The sequence below is a fragment of the Oncorhynchus masou genome, unplaced genomic scaffold, assembly GCF_036934945.1.
Source record: "Oncorhynchus masou masou isolate Uvic2021 unplaced genomic scaffold, UVic_Omas_1.1 unplaced_scaffold_648, whole genome shotgun sequence".
NCBI lineage: Eukaryota > Metazoa > Chordata > Actinopteri > Salmoniformes > Salmonidae > Oncorhynchus > Oncorhynchus masou.
The window spans coordinates 362,694-371,624 of record NW_027012917.1 but is presented as its reverse complement, the minus strand read 5'-3'; the positions used below and the strand labels follow the sequence as shown (position 1 = coordinate 371,624).

Here is an 8,931-nt window from a genome sequence, read left to right as displayed (position 1 = left end):
ACTGATACAGCAGGCACTGTGTCTGTGGTGTTACCATGGGGCTACATAGAGGACTGATACAGGCACAGGCACTGTGTCTGTGGTGTTACCATGGGGCTACATAGAGGACTGATACAGCAGGCACTGTGTCTGTGGTGTTACCATGGGGCTACATGGAGGACTGATACATCAGGCACTGTGTCTGTGGTGTTACCATGGGGCTACATGAGGACATGGAGGACTGATACAGCAGGCACTGTGTCTGTGGTGTTACCATGGGGCTACATGGAGGACTGATACAGCAGGCACTGTGTCTGTGGTGTTACCATGGGGCTACATGGAGGACTGATACAGCAGGCACTGTGTCTGTGGTGTTACCATGGGGCTACATGGAGGACTGATACATCAGGCACTGTGTCTGTGGTGTTACCATGGGGCTACATGGAGGACTGATACATCAGGCAGGACTGTGGTGTTACATGGGGCTACATAGAGGACTGATACAGCAGGCACTGTGTCTGTGGTGTTACCATGGGGCTACATGGAGGACTGATACAGCAGGCACTGTGTCTGTGGTGTTACCATGGGGCTACATGGAGGAGGACTGATACAGGACTGATACAGGCACTGTGTCTGTGGTGTTACCATGGGGCTACATGGAGGACTGATACATCAGGCACTGTGTCTGTGGTGTTACCATGGGGCTACATAGAGGACTGATACAGCAGGCACTGTGTCTGTGGTGTTACCATGGGGCTACATAGAGGACTGATACATCAGGCACTGTGTCTGTGGTGTTACCATGGGGCTACATGGAGGACTGATACAGCAGGCACTGTGTCTGTGGTGTTACCATGGGGCTACATAGAGGACTGATACATCAGGCACTGTGTCTGTGGTGTTACCATGGGGCTACATAGAGGACTGATACAGCAGGCACTGTGTCTGTGGTGTTACCATGGGGCTACATGGAGGACTGATACATCAGGCACTGTGTCTGTGGTGTTACCATGGGGCTACATGGAGGACTGATACAGCAGGCACTGTGTCTGTGGTGTTACCATGGGCTACATGGAGGACTGATACAGCAGGCACTGTGTCTGTGGTGTTACCATGGGGCTACATGGAGGACTGATACAGCAGGCACTGTGTCTGTGGTGTTACCATGGGGCTACATGGAGGACTGATACATCAGGCACTGTGTCTGTGGTGTTACCATGGGGCTACATAGAGGACTGATACAGCAGGCACTGTGTCTGTGGTGTTACCATGGGGCTACATGGAGGACTGATACAGCAGGCACTGTGTCTGTGGTGTTACCATGGGGCTACATGGAGGACTGATACAGCAGGCACTGTGTCTGTGGTGTTACCATGGGGCTACATGGAGGACTGATACAGCAGGCACTGTGTCTGTGGTGTTACCATGGGGCTACATGGAGGACTGATACAGCAGGCACTGTGTCTGTGGTGTTACCATGGGGCTACATAGAGGACTGATACAGCAGGCACTGTGTCTGTGGTGTTACCATGGGGCTACATGGAGGACTGATACAGCAGGCACTGTGTCTGTGGTGTTACCATGGGGCTACATGGGGAGGACTGATACAGCAGGCACTGTGTCTGTGGTGTTACCATGGGGCTACATGGAGGACTGATACAGCAGGCACTGTGTCTGTGGTGTTACCATGGGGCTACATAGAGGACTGATACAGCAGGCACTGTGTCTGTGGTGTTACCATGGGGCTACATGGAGGACTGATACAGCAGGCACTGTGTCTGTGGTGTTACCATGGGGCTACATGGAGGACTGATACAGCAGGCACTGTGTCTGTGGTGTTACCATGGGGCTACATGGAGGACTGATACAGCAGGCACTGTGGTGTTACCATGGGGCTACATGGAGGTGATACAGCAGGCACTGTGTCATGGGGCTACATGGAGGACTGATACAGCAGGCACTGTGTCTGTGGTGTTACCATGGGGCTACATGGAGGACTGATACAGCAGGCACTGTGTCTGTGGTGTTACCATGGGGCTACATGGAGGACTGATACAGCAGGCACTGTGTCTGTGGTGTTACCATGGGGCTACATGGAGGACTGATACAGCAGGCACTGTGTCTGTGGTGTTACCATGGGGCTACATGGAGGACTGATACAGCAGGCACTGTGTCTGTGGTGTTACCATGGGGCTACATGGAGGACTGATACAGCAGGCACTGTGTCTGTGGTGTTACCATGGGGCTACATGGAGGACTGATACATCAGGCACTGTGTCTGTGGTGTTACCATGGGGCTACATAGAGGACTGATACAGCAGGCACTGTGTCTGTGGTGTTACCATGGGGCTACATGGAGGACTGATGGCACTGTGTCTGTGGTGTTACCATGGGGCTACATGGAGGACTGATACAGCAGGCACTGTGTCTGTGGTGTTACCATGGGGCTACATAGAGGACTAATACAGCAGGCACTGTGTCTGTAGTGTTACCATGGGGCTACATGGAGGACTGATACATCAGGCACTGTGTCTGTGGTGTTACCATGTCTGGGGCTACATGGAGGACTGATACAGGCATGGGGGCACTGTGTCTGTGGTGTTACCATGGGGCTACATGGAGGACTGATACATCAGGCACTGTGTCTGTGGTGTTACCATGGGGCTACATGGAGGACTGATACATCAGGCACTGTGTCTGTGGTGTTACCATGGGGCTACATGGAGGACTGATACATCAGGCACTGTGTCTGTGGTGTTACCATGGGGCTACATAGAGGACTGATACATCAGGCCCATTGCTGTGTCTGTCGTTTTAAGGTTGCAAATGTCTGGTCACTTTCCCAAAATTCATATAATCAGGAAAAAGCATGAAATCTGAGAATCCTCCAACCAAGATTTCTTTAAAACCTGGACATTTTGGGAGGCTGCCGGGGTTTTGCAAGCCTTACACCACGCATACACAGAGACCACATACACTGGAATGTTTCAGGAACGTTTTGAACACGTCAACTGAGTATGGAGACCTGGGGTTGAACGCCAGAGTCAGCCAAAGTACAGCGCCCTTGAAGAGGATTTAGAGGTTAAGTGTCTTTCTCAAGTGCACATTGACCAGACATTTAGATACAGAACCTGTTGCTGGCCTGCCTCTAACCACTGTTTGCCTTCCTTAGGATTGTGTCTGTTCCTCAGTATTCTGTGGGTCCTCTGGTTTCTTATTGAGATGTTTTCCTGGAACAGCCCTGATGGTGAAAACCACTCATGTTCTGAATCCAAAGCCATAGTGGACATTTTGTTTTCTCTCCCTGAGTTTCTGAAATTCTTCCCCTTTAGGAAATCTGCAGTGCCAGGTCCTCCTCTCTGCCACTATTATCACTATCACTGTAAAAAGAGTGATACATATACTGCTCAAATGTTGTTGTCTTTGTTTAACTTACAGCCAAATGCTCTATCTGGAATCTCTGTAAAAACATAACTAATCATGATATATGCATGTCATTTTTCAATGAAGTGATAAGTAACTGTTGGATCAATGTTTGTAAGTCTCCTGTGAAATGTTGTTAAATGCTAACTGAGGTGCATGAAGTTATTTTGCAAGGCAAAGTATCCAGTTTGAGTTTATATATTCTTGCTCACAGATAAAACTGAAGAAATGCAGAATTTACACAACTAATAATTGCAAAACACTAATTCATGATGAGAGTCCCAAAGTGATGATGTGAAATCTTAGTACTTTTCTGATGTTTCTTTGTTTTCTGTGCCTGTGGTATTTTGCTAAATGTCGACTGCTAAGCATGAGGTTGTCTTAAACCAAACCATTGAGTGCACTGCCTGTGTAGCTAGGTGTGCACAGACACTGACTGGCCCCGTCATGACTCAAATCAGTAAGACTACACCACTCTCAACCAATGACTACACTACTCTCAACCAATGACTACACTACTCTCAACCAATGACTACACTACTCTCAACCAATGACTACACTACTCTCAACCAATGACTACACTACTCTCAACCAATGACTACACTCTCTCAACCAATGACTACACTACTCTCAACCAATGACTACACTACTCTCAACCAATGACTACACTTCTCTCAACCAATGACTACACTACTCTCAACCAATGACTACACTACTCTCAACCAATGACTACATTTCTCTCAACCAATGACTACACTACTCTCAACCAATGACTACACTTCTCTCAACCAATGACCTCTTTTACAAGGAAGCAACACGTTAAAGGGGAATCCTAATATGTCGCAATGTATCATTGTTAGTGTATTTTGTTGTTGCTCAAGAATATAAACACACTGGGTCATGCTTGCTTGGAGATTTCATAGTTTTTGTTGGAACAAGAAAACACCGTGGAATAGAAGTATATCCTCATTCCCTTCCCACACTCCCCTCAAAGTGACTGGAAACTACCGGAGCTGGCCATTTGGCATTTTGGGGAAATGCCTGAAGTGATGATCCATTTTTATCTGAGAGGGCCTGTCTAATTATTATTTATTTATTTATTAGCTAGATGTCATTATCTGGCTACTAATGGGGCCTCAATGGGGAAAATACTGTTGTAGGGGCCATGTAACTGTTTTAAAGTCACCAAGAGTGAACAATACTGTTGTGGGGGCCATGTAAATGTTTTAAAGTCCCCAAGAGGGAACAATACTGTAGTAGGGGCCATGTAAATGTTTTAAAGTCACCAAGAGGGAACAATACTGTAGTAGGGGCCATGTAAATGTTTTAAAGTCACCATTAGCCTGATGGTAAAATCCCTGAGCTGTTTTCTTCCTCTATAGCAACTGAGTCAGGAAGGATGCCCGTATCTTTGTAGTGACTGGGTGTATTGATACACAATCCAAAGTGTAATTAATAACATCACCATGCTCAAAGGGATATTCAATGTATGTTTGTTTTTTTACCCATCTACCAATAGGTGACCTTCTTTGTGAGGCATTGGAAAACCTCCCTGTACTGTGTGGTTGAATCTGTGATTGAAATTATCTGCTTGACTGAGGGATCGTACAGATAATTGTATGTGTGGGGTATAGAGATGAAGTAGACCATGGGTGTCAATCTCTGGCCCGTGGGCCAAATTTGGCCCGCGGGGTAATTATATTTGGCCCGCGAGACAATACCAAATTACTACTAGAGCTGGCCTGCCGGTATTATACAGCGCATTCACCACTAATACTACGAATCCCATAATGCTCTGCTGTTTTCGCGCGCCAATCAGGACAGGACCCAGAAACGCTCTCTCCTCTGTGACAGTAGTCATAGCAACATAGACGCTACAACTGTCAGCGAGCTAACCCTTTCCAAAAATGGCGAAAAGAAAGGCAGAAAACAGGAGCTTTCTGGACAAGTGGGAGGCAGAATATCTGTTTACATATGTAAAAGACAAACCTGTTTGTCTTGTTTGTGGAGTCAACGTGGCTGTAAGTAAGGAGTACAACATTAGACGACACTATGAAACGAAACACCATGACAAATACAAGGACCTGGACATGACTCAAAGGAGCCAGAAAGTAGAGGAGATGAAAAGAAGCTTGGTTTCACAACAGAATATGTTTAAAAAAGCCACATCACAAAGCGAGGCTGCTGTAAAGGCTAGTTATATAGTGGCAGCAGAGATCGCAAAATCAGCCCGGCCCTTTAATGAGGGAGAGTTCATGAAAAAGTGCATGATGAAGGTTTGTGACCTCGTATGCCCAGAGAAAAAAACAAGCATTTTCAAACGTGAGCCTGAGCAGGAACACAGTAGCTGATCGCACATGTGATCTTGCCACCAATCTGTATGACCAGCTGATGAAAAAAGGAAAAGATTTTGTTGCGTTCTCCCTCGCTGTGGATGAGAGCTGCGACGCATCTGATACTGCTCAGCTGTCAGTCTTCATCCGTGGAGTGGACTCAAATCTGTGTGTTACGGAGGAGCTATTAGGATTCAAATCAATGCATGGCACAACCACAGGAAAGGAAATCTTTGAGGAGGTTTCCAAATGTGTAACTGAAATAAAGCTGCCGTGGGATAAACTCGTTGGATTAACGACAGATGGTGCGCCAGCGATGTGCGGTAAAAAGAGTGGACTGGTGGGCATGGTTCGGGAGAAGATGCGGGAAGAGAACTGTGCAGGTGAGCTAACTGTTTACCACTGCATCATACATCAGGAAGCACTGTGTGCCAAAGCCCTAAAGATGGAACATGTTATGACCACAGTAACACAGGTAGTTAACTTTATAAGAGCCAAAGGTCTAAATCACCGCCAGTTTAAATCTTTTCTGGAGGAGTGTGGTTCGGAATACGCAGACGTGCCGTATCACACAGAGGTGAGATGGCTAAGCAGAGGAAAAGTACTGAACAGATGTTTCGAGCTGCGTGAGGAAATATGTCAATTCCTGGAAACCAAAGGGAAGGATACAGCAGAGCTCCGGGAGCAAAAGTTCCTGTGTGAGCTGGCCTTTCTCTGTGACATCTCGAGCCATCTCGATGCGCTGAACCTGCAGCTTCAGGGGCGGGGGCGCATCATCACAGACATGTACGCTGCAGTGAGCGCCTTCAAAACTAAACTGTGCCTGTGGGAGAATCAGATGCTGCAAGGAAACCCTTGCCATTTTCCCTGCTGCCAATCCATAAAAGCGCAGATCTCTACCGCCGTGTTCCCATGCGCACAGTTTGCTGAAAAACTCAGTGTTCTCTCCACTGAGTTTAGCCGGCGATTTGCCGACTTCGATGCCCAGAAATGCAAGTTTGAACTGCTTAGTAATCCCTTCGCAGTTGATGTGGAAAATGCACCAACCAACATCCAAATGGAGCTGATTGAACTCCAGTGCAACGACACGCTGAAGTCAAAGTATGATGCTGTGGGCGCCGCACAGTTTCCACGGTTCATCCCTGACACAATGCCTCAGCTCCGCACCCAAGCTGCTCAGATGCTCTCCACGTTCGGCAGCACTTATCTATGCGAGCAACTTTTCTCCTCGATGAAGATGACCAAAACATCTCACAGGAGACGTCTGACTGATGAACATCTTCGCTCGATACTGAGGATTTCTTCAGCTCAGAGCTTGAGCCCAGACATTGATGAACTAGCATCCAAGAAGAGATGCCAGGTATCTGGCTTGGGCACATCAGATTAGACCAGTGTGCAATTATTAACGTTTTCTTTATGCACGTTTTCTTGCTACAAGGCATGGGCTTGAATGGTTGATTGATTTATTATCATTTTATTTGTAAAATTATTAGCCAGTGGAAAAAGTTTATTTTGGTATTTAAATCAGAAGGCTGCAAATAGAAAAGAGGCATACAATTTTTATTTAAATTTTATTTATTTAATAAATGAATGCCATTGATGTGTTTTTTCATTTGAAATTTGATTTTGCATGTCTCCACTATTAAATTATATATTGTATGGTAATAAGCGATGCTTGTTCCATATTCAATGTTAAAGCAAAACTTGTTTGGGTCCATATTAAAAGGTTAATTTGTTCAATGTTGGCCCGTGACTTTGTTCAGGTTTTACATTTTGGCCCACTGGGTATTTGAGTTTGACACCCCTGAAGTAGACATTCAACAACCATGCTTGTTGATTGGGGTTTTAGGGAGGGTTTCTGTATAGCACTTTGAGTCATCGGCTTAAGGTTAAATGAAGGTTAAATAAAAATTGGCTGATGTAAAAAGGGCGTTATAAATAAATGTGATTAATGTGATTGATTGATATTACTCAGTCCATGGAACTAATTATGTGACTGAAGCAAATTTACTCCTGAACTTATTTAGGCTTGCTATAACAAAGGGGTTGAATACTTACCGACTGAAGACATTTCATATTTTCATTTTTTATTCATTTGTTAAACAAAATGTCTCAAAACAAAGTTCCACTTCGACATCATGAGGTATTGTGTGTAGGCCAATCACATGTTTATCCATTTTAAATTCAGGCTGTAACACAACAAAATGTGGAAAAGGTCAAAGGGTGTGAAAACTTTCTGAAGGCACTGTATATCAACGTAACCCCTAAGTCAATTTGATGATTGTAGGTTAGCATGTGGTGCAGTGGCTTGAGCCATGAAATGCAGACTACAGTCATTGTTGGACACATGTTGAGTGATTTGTGATGATGATGAAGTACTGTATTCTGAGTGCTGTCCTGGCTCACATATCAGTCTGGTGTATGTCTGGTGAAGATTCTTTTTCCAGGACAGCCTATCAACATCTGATAAGGCTGCATTACCCAGCCTGGTGCAGGTCTACAATTTTGTTTCTGGTGTCCTTTGACAGCTCTTTGGTCTTGGCCATAGTGGAGTTTGGAGTGTGACTGTTTGAGGTTGTGGACAGGTGTCTTTTATACTGATAACAATTTCAAACAGGTGCCATTAATACAGGTAACGAGTGGAGGACAGAGGAGCCTCTTAAAGAAGAAGTTACAGGTCTGTGAGAGCCAGAAATCTTGCTTGTTTGTAGGTGACCAAATACTTATTTTCCACCATAATTTTAAAATAAATTCATTAAAAATCCTACAATGTGATTTTCTGGATTTCATTCTCTCATTTTGTCTGTCATAGTTGAAGTGTACCTATGATGAAAATTACAGGCCTCTCATCCTTTTAAGTGTGAGAACTTGCACAATATTGGTGGCTGACTAAATACTAAATACTTTTTTGCCCCACTGTATATATATATATATATATATATATATATATATATATATATATATATATATATATATATATATATATATATATATATATATATATATGTGGGCATTTGTATTGACACAGATTTGATGTTTAAAATACATATTGATGAACTAGTTAAAAAGCTAAGATTTAAACTGGGCTTCTTCTTTAAATAGATCATTCCTCTCCCTAAATAGCAAGAAGCAGATTGTATAGTCAACTTTCCTGACAGTGCTTGACTTTGGTGACACCATTTACCAGATTGCAGCA

At 44.6% G+C, this 8,931-nt stretch overlaps 1 pseudogene; it reads left to right on the top strand.

Moving 5' to 3' along the window:
- Window positions 1-3,692: 3,692 nt before the first annotated feature.
- Window positions 3,693-8,495, top strand: LOC135536663 (general transcription factor II-I repeat domain-containing protein 2-like; annotated as a pseudogene).
- The last annotated feature ends 436 nt before the right edge of the window (window positions 8,496-8,931 follow it).